General features: G+C 39.6%; 1 protein-coding gene across 1 annotated transcript in view; it reads left to right on the forward strand.

The window, feature by feature from the left end:
- The first annotated feature begins 6423 nt into the window (after window positions 1-6423).
- The window catches only part of LOC149796186 (uncharacterized), a 44422-nt gene continuing 34202 nt past the window's right edge, over window positions 6424-16643 (forward strand). The window contains exon 1 of the mRNA XM_089966137.1: window positions 6424-6638. The gene's annotated coding sequence lies outside the window, so the exon portion shown is untranslated. The remainder of the gene's footprint in view (window positions 6639-16643) is intronic.

Consider the following 16643-nt stretch of genomic DNA (forward strand, 5'->3'; position numbering starts at 1 on the left):
TCAGGTAGGCCATAAACTCAATTACTGACCATTGACCAAGTTCAATCGCATAATATAGATACATAGCATACAGTCATGGAGAAAAGACAACACACAATACAAATTAAATCAACATAATATGTGTTAGTCAATACGATTAAATAAAATTTATTATTTATAGTTCGATGGTTCTGGTTTTGGAGGAGTCAATCGATGTCAAAGAAGAGGGATTTTCCAAATGTTCCAAAATACGGTTGCTGCTGTTGTGACTGAAAAGAAAAATGGTGACTGGATTTATCCATTGTTGTTCTTGTCACTGTTGGAAGTATATCTCAAGGAATAAATGGGATAATAAATAGTGAGTACAGTTGTCCACAATATTTTGTACCCTTGTTGCAAACTCAAAATGGCAATCACTACTCCGATAAAACAATTCACAATGATTTTGGCAGAAAGAAATGGTTTGATGTTTAGAGACATGTTCTCCACACCATGCCCAAAGAGGTTGTTCTTGTACTTCTTGAAAAGGAAAACTGCGAATGAGAGATAACTACTGTGTTCATCAGCATAATAGTCACTTTTTATAGTCAGTGAAGCAGCAATACAAGAATTAAAAAAATTATTGTTATATTTCGAACGCACTTTCACTTCTTGAAGTCGGCATTTAATTTAGGTGTTCTTCACCAATGACTTCAAGCTTTTCTGTCAAAAGTTCATTTTATTTCTCCAGTGTAAATCCAATCTCATCATTTAACACCACTCCTTTCTATTGGGTGGTATGTCACGTCTCAAACAGTCAATCAAATACTATCACTTTGTTTTAGAGGCCTCTTGTTTGGGTGCACATCCAATGCTTCAGTGTCATGATTCTAATACAATCTCTGTTGGAATTTGGACCCAGATAAAGAAATCCCAGTCGCGGGTGACATTATTTGTCTCCCAACAAGACATAGCCCTGCGACTGGGATTTTCTTGTCTTAGTTCAAACACCGACAAGATTATTTTGCTAGCACAGTATTTATCCAACTAAATTAAAACAACCCTGCAACCTTGCAATTTAGTTAGCAGATTCAAAACACAGTATTAATCAAGTACTAGTATTGCTTCTCAAGCTATATAAAGTTTATCAGGTTTTTAATGCTCTTTAATGAAAATCTGAATAATTATCTAAGTGCAATCTAGCTCTATATCTCTACATGCCGTTCTTAGAAAAGCACAATTTTTTATATAAAAAAGTTATTATTGTTATGTGTTGGAAGTATTGCGCAAATGAACGTTTTGAGCCACGTGCTTTTGTTTAAACTGCGCATTAAGATGAATATGTTAATGAGGGTAATGGAGTGAGCTGTCGACTCTTACACAAGTTCTATGCATGAGAAAAAAGAAATATAAATTCAGTTGATAATATTACTCGTTATCACATTTAATCGATGAATGTCATATGAAACTGACAATAAAAAATGAATTTCTTTCAAATGGTTAAGTTTTAACTTTCATCAGTTTTAATTTGGAATACGTTCTATGGCAGGCAACGGTGCGATAATCTGCAGAACAATATACCTACTGGTTACAGTTTTAACAGAGTGTGTACTGACATCAGGAAATTTCTAACTTGTGACTTTCTCTGAAATTTATATTTTCTGTCCTGGAAATATGGCAAGTGTTGCGATCACTAGTGCAATGATAAGCTACATGGAAATCTGTTTCTGGAATGCCATGTGGACTGATGAATGAACCACTCTGGTTGGTAAGGACAGGAGTTTTCTTTTGCAATCGATAATTATATTTGATTCAACTGGGGCGGATTGTGGATGTTCGATAAAGAAGAAACCAGTTTGACATAAAACATTTCTAGCTTTTGCCGGCTTTGCAGTAACACTTGAGAGAGTTTTGTTTTGTTTGGCTAGTGATGTGTATTGCCTGTGTGTCTTTGCAGTAACACTTGAGAGAATTTTGTTTTATTTGGCTAGTGATGTGTATTGTCTGTGTGTCTGGAGGCCTATAATACTGGCATTACAATGATATCATTTTCGCTTAAACCAAAGTTTTATTTCTTCTTCTGGATTGACAAAAGTTTGGTTGCAAGTCAAGTAATGAATTCATTCTTTTACTTCTAGGATGCATGGGTTAGATGCCAAATAACCCAGATATCTCTAGTGAATGTGTTGATCTCAACTGCGGAATCATTGATCAAATCAAAATGTTCTCGATTATGATACATGTAAATGTATTTTCCATCTGGGAAGTCTGTTCTTTGAATCACAAAAGCTCCATGAATGACTTGAACGTACACTTTTAACGCAAAACAAGGTGCCAACATGTCATGAAGTTTCTGCATTTCAGGAATGTCACACGCGATCTCTTTGGAAGTTCCTGCTTACTGTAAAGTGACTTCCACTTCTTTAGGTTGTTTTGTTCTGTCTAAATATAGATTGCTCTCCCTTACTCTTCTCCATTCCACTGTATCGTTCTACTCTGCATAAGTCCGCCCAACGACGATGGCGCGGGCTGAGCACATTTGATCTTGAGAGGTGTGAATTTGGACATTGCTGTTTATGCCCACCATTAATACAATGCGTGATCTCCTATCTATAGGATGTGAAACCTGGGTCATGTGAGGAGTGGTCTTTCCATAGGTGATGTTAAACTCATCGTATATGTTGATATGTTAAATTTTGTCAATGACTTTGGACTCGATTAATTTTTCCATTGTACTAAACTCAATCCTGACAACAGACTTCAGACTGTTATGATTGATGGGGAGTCGGACACGAACTTCCTTTTTAGCCTGGCATTGTCGTTTCAATGTCTCGAACAAGGAATCCGATCAATTTGTTACGAAGCCTGCCACTTTCTCGAATGGCATTTAAAAACTTAAAGTCCCTTAATCTCACCGTGCACGTGTAAGCAGTTTTTTTTACGTGTATATATATATATATATATATATATATATATATATATATATATATATATATATATATATATATAACTTAATTGTTTGTTTGTCAACTTTAAATTTTTATTTTTCTTGTACATGCTATTGTAATGTAAATTTATTCACTGGAGATGATATTTTTTTCTTCAGAAAATTGGTTGACCTAAATCATTCTTTTCACAAACACCAGCTGTTGGCCTGGAAGCTGACCTTGATTCAAAATTAGTAAACAAAGTTCTATTTTATTTTATAATGATTGGTTGTTGTCAAAGTCATGATGGGACTACGTGGGTTAAGAAGTAAACACCTTTTTTAATTCTGGGAATAAAATCATTGGTCTAATCAAGGCCATATCCTGAGTACGTGATATAAACATGATCACGTGACCCCCTCTAATTTCGCAACTTGGGGGAATTTCGAAACTGCGTCTTATGATACAATATAACCTTTGTTTTGAGAGAGGTTTCTCAGTTTTGGGTTTTCAAACTGATATCAAGTTAATTTGTTTTAGCCAGATTTTGAGTTAGTTATCTTTAGTTATTTGGATTTCATAAGGATTAATTCCTTATCCTCTGAAAATATTTTGAGGAGTGCTCACACAGAAATTTTGGAATGACACGGCTTACAAATTTAATTTGGATTTCCAACACCGTAGTGCCTTATTTGTATTTCTACAAGGAACTGTAGATAAGCACAGTACTGACTACATCATAAGTCATCGTCATCCATCTTGGATTTTCCATCAGGATTCGAACTTGAAATTATTAGAATATTTCTTACTAGGACTTTTGCAATTTAGTTCGTGGATTATTCTTAGATTATTTTTGGATTTGATTCTTGAAACCGTTAAGTTTTTCTCCTTTTTTCATTTTTACAGAATTGTCCAGGAAAATAAATTATTTGTTACATTTTAAAAAGCTTGTTGTTTTCACTCTTTCTGTGTTACTGTTTATTCGAGCCTAAACACGTAACAAGTTGTTCTAAAGTTTCAGAAAGTGACTTTTTGCATCTCTCGAATGTGAAAATAATCTTTCGGTAGCTTTTGTGTGACTTTCTTTCTTGGTCGATTTTGTTATATTGGTCCTATGGTAGTGGTAGAGGGCGTTGATTCAGTCTGACTCATGCCATCTTCGAAATCACTGGCATGCACTTTTTGCTATATTCATACAGCTATCTTTCTGCGAAGAAGACGAAGGAAGAGTCAAAACAGCTTGGTCTGTGCTTCATATATTCACTCGAAAGAACACTTCAAATATGACTACAGACTACTACACTCTAGATAAAACTCAAGATACTTGTCACATCTGTCAGAAAAAGGACATTGGGCTCCAGAATGTCCGCATCTTCAAAGAAAATGAAAGACAGGAGAAATTAGAAACAAAGATAAAGATACATATTATCGTTGTCAAAATAAAGAACATTATTCTTAACAGTGTCCTAAGAAAAAAGAGAAGAAGCAGAAGCGTTGTCAGAATGAAGGACATTGTTTTTAACAGTGTCCTAAGAAAAAAGAGAAGAAGCAGAAGCGTTGTCAAAATAAAGATCATTATTGTTAACAGTGTCCTAAGAAAAAAGAGAAGAAGCAGAAGCGTTGTCAAAATGAAGGACATTGTTTTTAACAGTGTCCTAAGAAAAAAGAGAAGAAGCAGAAGCGTTGTCAAAATAAAGATCATTATTGTTAACAGTGTCCTAAGAAAAAAGAGAAGAAGCAGAAGCGTTGTCAAAATAAAGATCATTATTGTTAACAGTGTCCTAAGAAAAAAGAGAAGAAGCAGAAGCGTTGTCAAAATGAAGGACATTGTTTTTAACAGTGTCTTAAGAAAAAAGAGAAGAAGCAGAAGCGTTGTCAAAATAAAGATCATTATTGTTAACAGTGTCCTAAGAAAAAAGAGAAGAAGCAGAAGCGTTGTCAAAATGAAGGACATTGTTTTTAACAGTGTCCTAAGAAAAAAGAGAAGAAGCAGAAGCGTTGTCAAAATAAAGATCATTATTGTTAACAGTGTCCTAAGAAAAAAGAGAAGAAGCAGAAGCGTTGTCAAAATGAAGGACATTGTTTTTAACAGTGTCCTAAGAAAAAAGAGAAGAAGCAGAAGCGTTGTCAAAATAAAGATCATTATTGTTAACAGTGTCCTAAGAAAAAAGAGAAGAAGCAGAAGCGTTGTCGAAATGAAGGACATTGTTTTTAACAGTGTCCTAAGAAAAAAGAGAAGAAGCAGAAGCGTTGTCAAAATAAAGATCATTATTGTTAACAGTGTCCTAAGAAAAAAGAGAAGAAGCAGAAGCGTTGTCAAAATGAAGGACATTGTTTTTAACAGTGTCCTAAGAAAAAAGAGAAGAAGCAGAAGCGTTGTCAAAATAAAGATCATTATTGTTAACAGTGTCCTAAGAAAAAAGAGAAGAAGCAGAAGCGTTGTCAAAATGAAGGACATTGTTTTTAACAGTGTCCTAAGAAAAAAGAGAAGAAGCAGAAGCGTTGTCAAAATAAAGATCATTATTGTTAACAGTGTCCTAAGAAAAAAGAGAAGAAGCAGAAGCGTTGTCAAAATAAAGATCATTATTGTTAACAGTGTCCTAAGAAAAAAGAGAAAAAGCAGAAGCGTTGTCAAAATAAAGATCATTATTGTTAACAGTGTCCTAAGAAAAAAGAGAAAAAGCAGAAGCGTTGTCAAAATAAAGATCATTATTGTTAACAGTGTCCTAAGAAAAAAGAGAAGAAGCAGAAGCGTTGTCAGAATAAAGATCATTATTGTTAACAGTGTCCTAAGAAAAAAGAGAAGAAGCAGAAGCGTTGTCAGAATAAAGGACATTGTTCTTAACAGTGTAAGAACAGAGGGAAGAAGAAAAAACAAACCCAAAATATACTGTCCACACAGAAGGAAGAAGAATAAACAAACCCAAAATCTACTATCCACACAGGGAAGAGGGACCCCCCCCAAAAAAAATCTACACGGTTAAATGGTTGCTATTTCTTTATAATTAAATTTTTGTGCAAACAATTTGTGTGTAAGCGAAAACTAACACCAACACACGTACACACATGCACACAAGTGTTACTGCATTGGGTGACAGTAGAATGGGCAGTAATTTAGTCTGGAGTGTTTTGAGAGATGGCCAGATAGACTTAACATTACACTGGAGAGAGTTAGAAAGAATGGTAAAGAAAAGAAAAAACGTAGGACACCATCTTTGGTTCTGTTACTTTTTTTGGTGGTATTATAGGACAAAGAAAATTAAGAAAACCATATATTCTATGTGAAATATGTTCATTGTTTTCTTTCATTCATCAATTTCATAAAAAGGCAGTGTGATATTTACTGTTTAACATTTACTTAACGTATCCCAAATTTAAGAGATGTCCTGCATTTCTCAGCACACGCGGGTATAGAGGCCGACCGAAACTAAATTTCTGGTTTCGGCCGAAAACGAAACCAGACCGAAAGTTATAATTGACTTTTGGCCGAAACCGAAGCCGAAACCGAAAGTTTAACTACACATTCGGCCGAAACCGAAACCGAAAGATAAACCGAAGTTGCCGAACTCAAGATTTATTAAATAGGCCTGGGTCATGATGCAATGCTACACTTCAACAACTGAGTAGGGTAACATGTCGACAACGATCAGGGGTCCATGATGCACTTATCAATTCTCTGAACTGCAACGTGGTCATCAGGCCAGACCATTCTGCTCTCGACCATTGATGTCAAGGACGACTGCATAAAATTCGGTCAGGCATGTTTAGTCGCTTTCTCTTCCATCATCATCTTTTTCGAGGCACGCTCTGCTCCGTCGTTCATGGACCTCTTGAGATACGTATCACGGAGCTCCGTGTGGCAGCTGGCCAGATGACCTTTCAAGTCTGAAACTATCTGAAGTCTTGGTTTATCGCTGCCAAGTGATAACAGTTTGTTGCATTCTTTGCACTGTGCCTAGCTTGCATCAGAACCGATTTTTGTGATTTAATCCCACACTGCATTTTTCGACATTCTTTGCGGTGATTAACTAATCCGTTTATTATTAACTTCAATTTTCTACTTCACACAGATTAACTCGCTACAGTTTAACTAACTGAAATTATCAATATTGTCAGACTTCGAAATCTCTGTATTCAACACGCGAGTAGACTGAAATGCGACAGTGCCTAGAATTGCCTAGCGCCGACTGACCGGCCGACAAGCAGAGTAATAGACGTAGCACTAGCGTTGCATTCTGAAAGTTACAATAGATCTTCGGCTGATGACCGAAAGTCAATATCAAACCGAAAGCTAACTTTTGGCTTCGGCCGAAACAGAAACTATGCCGAAAGAGGCCATTTGCCAACTTTCGGCGCCGAAACCGAAACCGAATTTCGGTCGGTCTCTACGCGGGTAGCAGGTGACGGGTAAGTTCAGCGGGTAGCGGGTTGCAGGTAATTTCAGCTAGTTCATAAACTATACCAATAAAACAGTTCTTGGCGAGGCGGGACATAGAACTTATTTATAGACAAAGACATAGATAAACGACACATACATAGATTGATGAACATCAATCTATCACACATACAACTATACAACCGACTAAAAAAAATTTTAGGCAAGAAAGCAAATCTTTTCGAGGCATATTAGTGGCCCTGGAAAGGGCCTTTGGGTTTCTTATTTTTTTTCTTCTAATTTCTTATAGTCTTCCACCAGCTTCTTATCTTCAGATCTACACAATAAATGTCCTTAATGACCTGAATGAAGGGCTTTCATGAGTGGGAATCGACCCAACGTGCATTTATGTTAAAAATTGTTAATTCAGTCTAGTATCAACCGAGCCAGGTGCCTACCAAAGCAATATGTGACGCCCGTAGCAATTGGTTGCCACTATGACGTCATATCTGTACACCTGGGTTTGGACGGGTGGGAATGGTTCCACATATCCGTCACGGTACAGGAAGTCCGGGAGAGGCAAGGGAGGAGATGTACCTGGCAGCAGTCACAAACGCACAGGGCCCTGAAACGCCAGCCCGTACTTAACCAAATCCAATCCAGTTTTTTTAATGGACGATAAAATATCAATTATTTATAAACCACCTAGTAAATTAATCAAATCAACTAAGTAAAACATAATTGAAAATGATTCATTTATGAAGTTGGAATTTAATGTACAAAGTGTACATACGAAAAGCTAATTAAAATCTAATCAGTAAAGTCAGAATGACTTATGCATAGTTTGTTTCAGGCATAATACAAACTGAAGAATAATAATTTTGATGGTGGTATCGAAATGATTAAAGCAGGAAATGGAAACTGCATGATTTTCTAAGGCAATTTTGGTAGGTTGCTAGATCTTTTCAATATCGAGTAGGCCCTAGGTCTTCAGAAGCATGGCAACACTCGGTTCACGGTGTGCTATCGTCCAGTCCCACATTCATCGGCTGGTCCCACTCTTGAAAGGCCTCTCCTGAGAGTCCAAATCGATGATCGGACTGCTCACCTCCCAGCTGGTAAGTATTTGCTTGAGTACTAGAGTGTAAGGTTCCTTTTACTAACAGCAGTATAATCCACTATTATTCAATAGTGGAGACCCGTTGTCATGTAGGTATTTTCGGAAAACTGTCTTTCTTCTTTCCACAATTCTTCGGGTCCCCGTGTCTGCTCAGACAGCATGTTTTTCATGCTCCCATCATGCAACATCGTCAAAGTACCAGCTGAAACTCTTAAATAATCCTCAACCATTGTATGTCATTCACCAAAGGCAGCTTTCCAGTGAGGTAATTCTGCGGTGTCCTTGCTGTCCGCTGTGTACAAATAGTCCATGTATGGCTGGTGCCATTCTCTCCATATTGTATGGTAAGTCGCTGGCCGCACGTGGTAGCTAGTTCCCGCTCTTCGATGTTCACTGGTTGACATCCTCTTGATGAATGGAATGGAATGAAAAAATGGAACGGAATGAATGATATGGTCAGACTTACTTACTTTTGGATTAAAGTGGTTTTCGCATAGCCACGCATGTACCAGTGTTTTATGCCTGCACAGCAGGCTGTTTAATTACTCCTGGGGAAAGGCTTTATAGTCAGACTGATGATGATAATGCAATTTAGGTTGCCTATGCATCTAGTGCTTTGGAGACTGCCTCGCTTTATAGGGTTTAAGTGCGGACGCGATAGAAAACATCCCTACAATGTTTAGAGTCGGAACGCTATGATAGTTTGATTTGAGGGAGGTGGATAGAGAGAAGTCAAAGAGTATGTATCATCATAAAAATTGAAAACAAACGACAGATACAATTTGTTTCGAAACACATTTTTATTCAAACAACAAACAACCAACAATTAACCATAAAACTTTTTCAAACATTTTTCAAATAACAAACTATTTTTGACAACGTTGTGAAGTTAAGCTAAATGATGGAAGTCATTGGGCCATTGATGTACACTACGTTTCCTAGCTAAAGACAAAAGATAACCATAATGGTCACAAAACCATCGATCTACTTTGTTATCGTTTCTAGAAGAGTTGTTATGTTGTTGTTATAGGGTTTAACGCCATTTTTCAGCACACGATATGCTATATGGCGGTCAGTATTAATGGTGGAGGAAGAACCCGGGAAAACCCCAGAAAGAACCACCGACCCACGAGAAGCTACTGGCAAGCTTTCTCACATACCCACATTCTAGAAGAGTGACGATCAAATTAAGTCACTAAATGTTCTAAACAATATCCAAGACTGCGTTGATGAAGAAAATACACACAATATTGTCCACACACCATATAATCTGTGCCTTGTAATTTCGCGTTATTGAATCGTATCATCTGGGCATTTTTCTCATATAGTCAATGATGATGTCTTCCAAAGGTGGTAATCGATACGAATCCAAATACTCCACACATTCATCACGGGGGAATGTAGACAGCTACCCAGTGGGTCCTTGGGAGATGACTGTCGTCGGTGTTGATGACATAAGCTTGATGGTATTGAGGTTTGCGATGAGGCAGTTCATCTTTAGCACACACGACAGGATTCTAAGACGGAGTGTACGAACTGTGGTTCAAAAGGTAATAAAGTTCCCAGGTATCCATTTTTGTGTTGTTTTTCTTCACAGGTAATGATAAGTGATCAATTCAATCCTGACTTTCTCTTTGAATTTGTCTGTCGTTTTGTCTCTGCACTCTGAGCCAAGACAGCTTTGATGTTATATATCTCTAGAGTCATTAATGGAGGCAAGGAATGTTCATGCAAGCAATTATACCACTGACGCAACACGGCTTCTTCCGAGATGAGACTCCAAGCTTCGTCCAGATACTCGTCCAATTTTTCTTCTTGATTCAGCATCAGACAGTTATCGTGTTGAATTTGACTGGGATTATCGTTTTATAGCAATCTTTCTTGATCAATTCCGTAATTTTTTCTGCCAAGTGTGGCAAAACAGGAGACTAAATGCTGTTCTTGTTCTGGCCATCTGGACTTCATCACTATGTCCTTTTCGTCTTTTTCTTGCGGTTCTACTTCCACGGTCTCCTCCCATTCCGTGTCCGAAGATTCTCCACCATTCAAAGAGGGATAACAGTATTCCATTGCTTCTAATAGTCTAGAATCACTTCTCTCAAACTGTTGATTTATATGGTATTATCAAATTCTGCATACAAGATGACGTTGAGTGTGTGGCTTGGAGGTGGGTGTGCAAACTCAAGTTCCACACGAATCTGGCCGGATTTTATAGGGTGGAAATGTCCCTCGTCGCTGCCTTGGTCTGGAGTGAAATCAAAAGCCCACAAAGCATAACCTCCTGCGTAATCGTCGTACGCAATACCGTGACTGGTGTTGGTTCCTAACTGTCCGGTAGCTTCGTACAGGGACAAGTACGAACTCAAGTAATTTATCTCTTTACCAAACTTAGGGTCGAAAGGCCTGGTACACAAGGTCTTGCCATCGCGACTGACTTCGATTTTGGACACGTTGTTATGCTGAAACTCGAAAGGATTTTCCTTGAGGTATCCGTTGAAGTCTGTATATTTGACGATGTCAACGATTAAACGTTTGGGCAACTGTCCTTGGAACAGATGATCTTCGACCATGGATTGATGTCCAGCGGGAATGGTGAACGTTTTCAATTCCATGCGTCGTATCGGATACTTGGCGGTCGTTCTGCTCAAAGTGTGACTGATGTCGTGTCCCACTTTAGGTAACAATTCCACACGGCGTACGTAGAGTCTGGCTTCTTGGATGACGGTTTTGTAATAGGCAGCATCAGCTATTAAATGGAAAACAGTACTGCTACGACTCAGTCTCAGGCGGACATCCACCCCGTTTAGCAAATACTTCTCTTGCAACCACATGTCCAAATGCAAGCGGACCATCAGTTCTAAACTTTTGTTGACTCCGATGATTTTATTTCTTCGTTCTATAAATCCCATATTTTTTTCATTTTTGCTGCTTAAATCCACTTCGATTTTGTCATGATCTGACGTGTCAGGTTTCCATACCACGCAAGCATCGAGATGAGTGTACTTGGCTTCTTTTCCGTACGTCAAGAGATTCTCCAGGTACGCTTGGTAAGGGTAAGTGTCCATGCTGCTACTGACTAGTTTGTTGTTCAAATACAAATCAATTTCACTGAACAAGGAATGCATGAAGTTGTTGACGGGGGCTACAGTATCCGTATCCTTTAGATCGGGACCGTCCGTCGTTGTGTCGATCACTTTGACTTTGAGGTACAAGTAACTGCTATTCAGATCAATGTAATCTTCGGGATGTCCTTTGATTTCAAACTCGATGGGAGCGGAATCCGTCAAAGAAGAGACGGGATGAAATTCTACCCATTGGGAATCTTGCATCGTCATCATGGCGGGTGGCATGGCAAACAGATCCAGTTCCGACTTGGAACAGGCGCAAGACTCTCGGTGCATCATTTTTTGTCTCTATGATTTTGTAATATTCAAAAACGTCTAAGTCTCGGACGGTTCTTCTTTTCTTAGTCTTTCTAGCTTTATGAGCATGATGGTATCTGTAGGGGTGTTTTCTTCGTCGTCTCTTTCTGCCTTGTCCTTGCTGTGGCGTCAGGGAAGCAGGAATGCCTGACTCGGTAGCGTCCAGGGCATTTATAGGTGTTTCTCGTCGGCCCAGAATGTATTTGCCCGTTTGCAGCAAGACATTTTTGCCTGCTCTCAAAAATGCTTCTTTGGAGTTTTGTTTGTCAATAATGATATTTTGGAGAAATTCTTTGCCTTGTGTCAATGCGGCATCTTTCAAGGTATGCAATCCTCGTGTCACCATCGGTTTAAACACTGGGGCTACCGAGCGAAAGGCTAATTTTAACATATCTCCTAAACCATGTCCTCGCTGTCCAGCGACGCCTCGGTACCCAGGATACATGACTTACGAGTCGTTAGAGAATCGTTTTCGAAAATGGAATTTCACCGTGACTTTCTCTTTGGTGAATGAAATATTTTGTCCCAGATCTCCTTTTATAGCAATGTTGACAGTGTGAAAATACGACTTGCTGACGGGTAAATAGTGAGAATGTACAAATTTGCGGTGAATGTGATGGGTGTTTCCACCTTCCTGGTCAGCGTAAGTGACAGAATCCGCTTTGAAAGGAATGACACGCAGTAACGGTACGGAGGTGTGTCCCACCACGTTATACTCCACCACATCGGAATACACAAAGATCAAATTCAGCCCTTGGTTCAGTTCTACCGAAGAATTAAATATTTTGTAAAATTCAGGTTGGTGGTAATAGTTGGCATGTGGCCACCCCTCTGTATGTTCATGTTTCCACCCAAAATGTCATACAATTCGGACAAAATCTAATACCTACCACTTTCTCCTCCGAAAATTTCATCAGTAGGCGACGAGCTACTTTATGGTACTCAATGCTGACAGTTTTTTTTATCCAAAAAATATTTACCAACCAGTACATTCAATCTGGTAGCAATTGTGTTCACCAAATGTTGACCACTAAAATAATTGTCCGCAGGAATGAGCAACCCATACGTGTACCAATTAAATTGCTCTTTCGGTAGTATTTGTTTAGCGTTAGCTGCAGTTACAACAGCTGAGTAAGTGATCAAGTATTGTTGCAGTTGATCATCATAAACTTCAACCTCAAAACTGTTTTGATTTTCGGTGATGTTTTTTGATTTGTGTGGGGTGAATAATTTGGCCGTGTAACAACATAAAGTGTTGTTGGGAAACACCTCCATGGGACCGTCACTGGATAAGGTTAAGTAAAATTGGTTGTTATTGTTCATAGTTCCATAGTTCTGTGGCTGTCCGAGGGGTCACTGGAAGTTAGAGGAGTGTCTCCGCCCAAAATATGATTGTTGTTCGAGTGGTGACTGACACTGGACGCAAGATTCCCGTTGTTCCCGTTAGATGAGTATTTCAGGGACTGATTGGTAAGCAGGTAACCGATGCAACATCTCAATAAAATGGCCCACAATTGTTTGTCTCCTTGTTGCAAACTCAAATTGGCAATGGCCGCAAGGGTGACACAATGCAACACAAAGATTTGGCAGAAAAAGACGATTTGCACACGTTCTCCACACCACATCCACAAGGGTTGTTTTTGTAGAACTGGGCGAAGGAGTGGTCGCTGCAGTGGTAGCGGTAGCTGAGGTTATGTGGAAGGGCATGATGACCACTTCTTTTTGTAGTCGATGACTTGCCAAGCGTCGATCCAAGAATCAAAACTGGGTGGATATCCTTTCCAACGGACTTTGACTTCTTTGACACGTCGTTTTCCCACTTTATGGGTTCTGCGTTTGGGAATACTGTCGATATCGTACACGTCGTCTTATTTTTTGGTGACACGTTGTAACTCAGGCAAGTAAAACGTTCCCTTTAACACTTCCCCGTTCATGTCTTCCAATTTATAGTCGATAAGATGACGACCATGCACTCTTCCAGCGACACGAAATAATTCGGTGGTCCAGTTGGGTAAGTAACCTTTGTCGAAAGTGTGTTTGGTTTTGCCAATGCGCACCCAATCTCCTACTGCTAACACTCCACTTTTACTTGGGGACAGCCACCGTCGGGGACGTATCAAACAGACGTTTAGAAACGGTCACTTCGTTGTCGAGAGTCACTTTTTGAGGGGCACGTCCGATGCTTCGATGGTAAGATTGATTGTACGTTTGAACCAGGTGCGGTAAGACGTCGATGTACTTGAGAGTGTGGTGATGCGTAAAATATTTCCACATGCGTTCTTTCAAGGTATGTTGAAAACGTTCCACGATGCTGTCTGTGGTTTCGGGATTCTAGATGGAGAAAAAATGAATGTTACGTTTCTTTAGTTCTTTTTGGAAAGCTTGGTTCAGAAATTCGGTGCCTTTGTCAGTTTGCCATCGAAGAGGGTGACGACCACTTTGTTTCAACACCAGTTGGAGGGCTTGCACTAATTCACTGCTCAATTTGGAAGTCAATGGTACGACCCAGGCAAATTTGGAAAAGACGTTTATGACACAAAACAAATATTTGTAGCCACGATTGTAGGTGGCTAAATGAGAGACATCGGCTAAATCGTCTTGCCATTGATGATCGATACCCTCCACTCGAGTGCGACTTCTGGAAAATATTTGTCGAATGGGTTTGTGTAATGTGTAGGTGGTTTGTTCTTGTAACCACCGTTGCACTTGAGTTAAACGGAGACTTTTCAGACGGGTTTTGGCAGCAGGGTCTAAAGCGGAATAATAGGGCGAACACATACTTGATCCAGAAAAATCTGATCCGTTTGTTGACTTCTTTCACTTTCCTCTTGTGAATTTCTTGACACCAAAGTTCCACAGTCACCCATTGAGATTTTGCTCTGGCAAGTCCCTGCCAAACTTCCTTGTTGATCTTCTCTTGCAATTCGTTTGGTAATGATTGAATATTATTTTTTAAATATGGTTTATATACTGTTTTCGGTGGTGTCTAACGTTTGACTCCTAGCCAATCTGGCTTCTTAAACGTCATTTCAATAACTCGGTCCCATTAAAGATATATAGTGACAATTCGGGGACCATTGAGCATGTTCCAGGTATGCTGAATCTTGTTGTTCCCACTGTTGTAGTGACACACCACAACTGAAGCACTTGACTTTATCCCCTTCGCCCAAGTAGAAAAATCCGACTCTGGCTAATTCTTCGGGCGTAGGTCCTCTCGTATATTTAGGCCATTTTCCTTGGAAGGCTTGAGGACGACTTTCAAAGTTGCAGTATTCAGGCAAACGCACAGGAAACGAATATTCGTCTTTCACAGGTTCGTTTCGATGAGGATAGGGTGTAATCCGCAGAAGATTGCTCAGTTTTGGATGACATCCATAAGGTGGTAGCTGTATGGTCTCACGTGAAGGTTGACATCCACAATGAAAACCAGTAAAGAGTCCACGATAACGAGTGGCATCGCTTTCGCGGCCGTCAGGTTTGACACGCACATCATCACTTTCTATGATATGTGTAGTGGTAGTAGTAGTAGTAGTAGTAGTAGTAGTAGTAGTAGTGATAACAAAGTTCACATGATGCTTTACTGCATCGCTCTCATCGCAAGGCACAGCATCACACGCCACTTGAGAATCACCGAACTTAAATGGTGTTTGTTTAAAAGGATTCATCTTTCTCGCTTGGTCTTGGTAGCTACAATGAACTATCGATCTTGGACGTTGTTCCTTTTTATACTAGCCGTAATGAAGTCTCGAGCTCGTACATCTTTCCTTTTTTGTGCCTAGTTTTGGAAGTCTTCCTTTTTTTCTTCCTGGACAACGGTACTACCTTCTCTAAGGTACCGTCATAAATGTACCGCAGTGTGATAGGCGGAAAGGCTATAGAAAGGTAAGGACAGTGCGGAGACCATCGAGAATGTTCCAGAATAGCTGAATCTTTATAGATACATTGATCCACTCGCAACTTCAGGCCACAACTGAAACACTGTACTTCGTATCCCAATCCAGTCTCAGGTCCCAAGTAGACAAATCCTGTTCTAGCTAAAACATTCGAAGTAGGTAATCCTTCTCTATCCGTGGGCCATTTTTGAAACGTTTCCAATCGACGGGCACAATCACAATAGTCAGGCAAGAAGACAGGAAAATGGTAATGTTTGATCTTGGAGTTCTCAATGGGTCTCTCACTCGATTCTTGCTGTGGCGAAGTCATCCTTCTTCTTGGTAGCTATCCTCTTGCAACCATTTTTTTATACCGACATGTCCATGCGATAAAGTGAAGTGATTGGGAAGACGCACTCACTTCTGGTACACGATTTGATACAGTTTTTCCAAGGGTCGACTGACGATTTGGTGAGTAGGTAAACGTACAATCTTGTTCGGTTCGTAGGTGGTCACTTTAAAATTTTCATCCTCTCCAGACTGCAGGGCTTCTTTCAATACCCCAAAGTTCACCACTCGACTGGTGCGATAATTGAGAGTCAATCCTTTCACTTTACACTCCGTGTGCACTTCTCTTTGTTGGTCCCGGTATTCGTAGCCGTAATTTTTAGGACCGCGACTAGCGAAACTTAAAATCTTCTCGTCGGGGTGTTCGTCTGTCCAGGCTCTTAAACGATATCCTTCGATGTCAGGGTGATTCTGACCCGGGCGATCGATGTAGATGCAACTGTCCGTGTCAAAATACAGGACACGATCTCCTAACAGTTCTAAAGCTTCGTACAATTTTAAGCGAGCATGGGCTGTCAAGTAAGCCGCAATGATGACATTTCCAAATTCCTCGGCTTGTACAAAGTCCAGATCTTCTTCGTAATTGACTAAGATCAAATCCTCACGAACGACGTCCACGTG

The sequence above is a fragment of the Sinohyriopsis cumingii genome, chromosome 7 (assembly GCF_028554795.1).
Source record: "Sinohyriopsis cumingii isolate HCF-2022 chromosome 7, ASM2855479v2, whole genome shotgun sequence".
NCBI lineage: Eukaryota > Metazoa > Mollusca > Bivalvia > Unionida > Unionidae > Sinohyriopsis > Sinohyriopsis cumingii.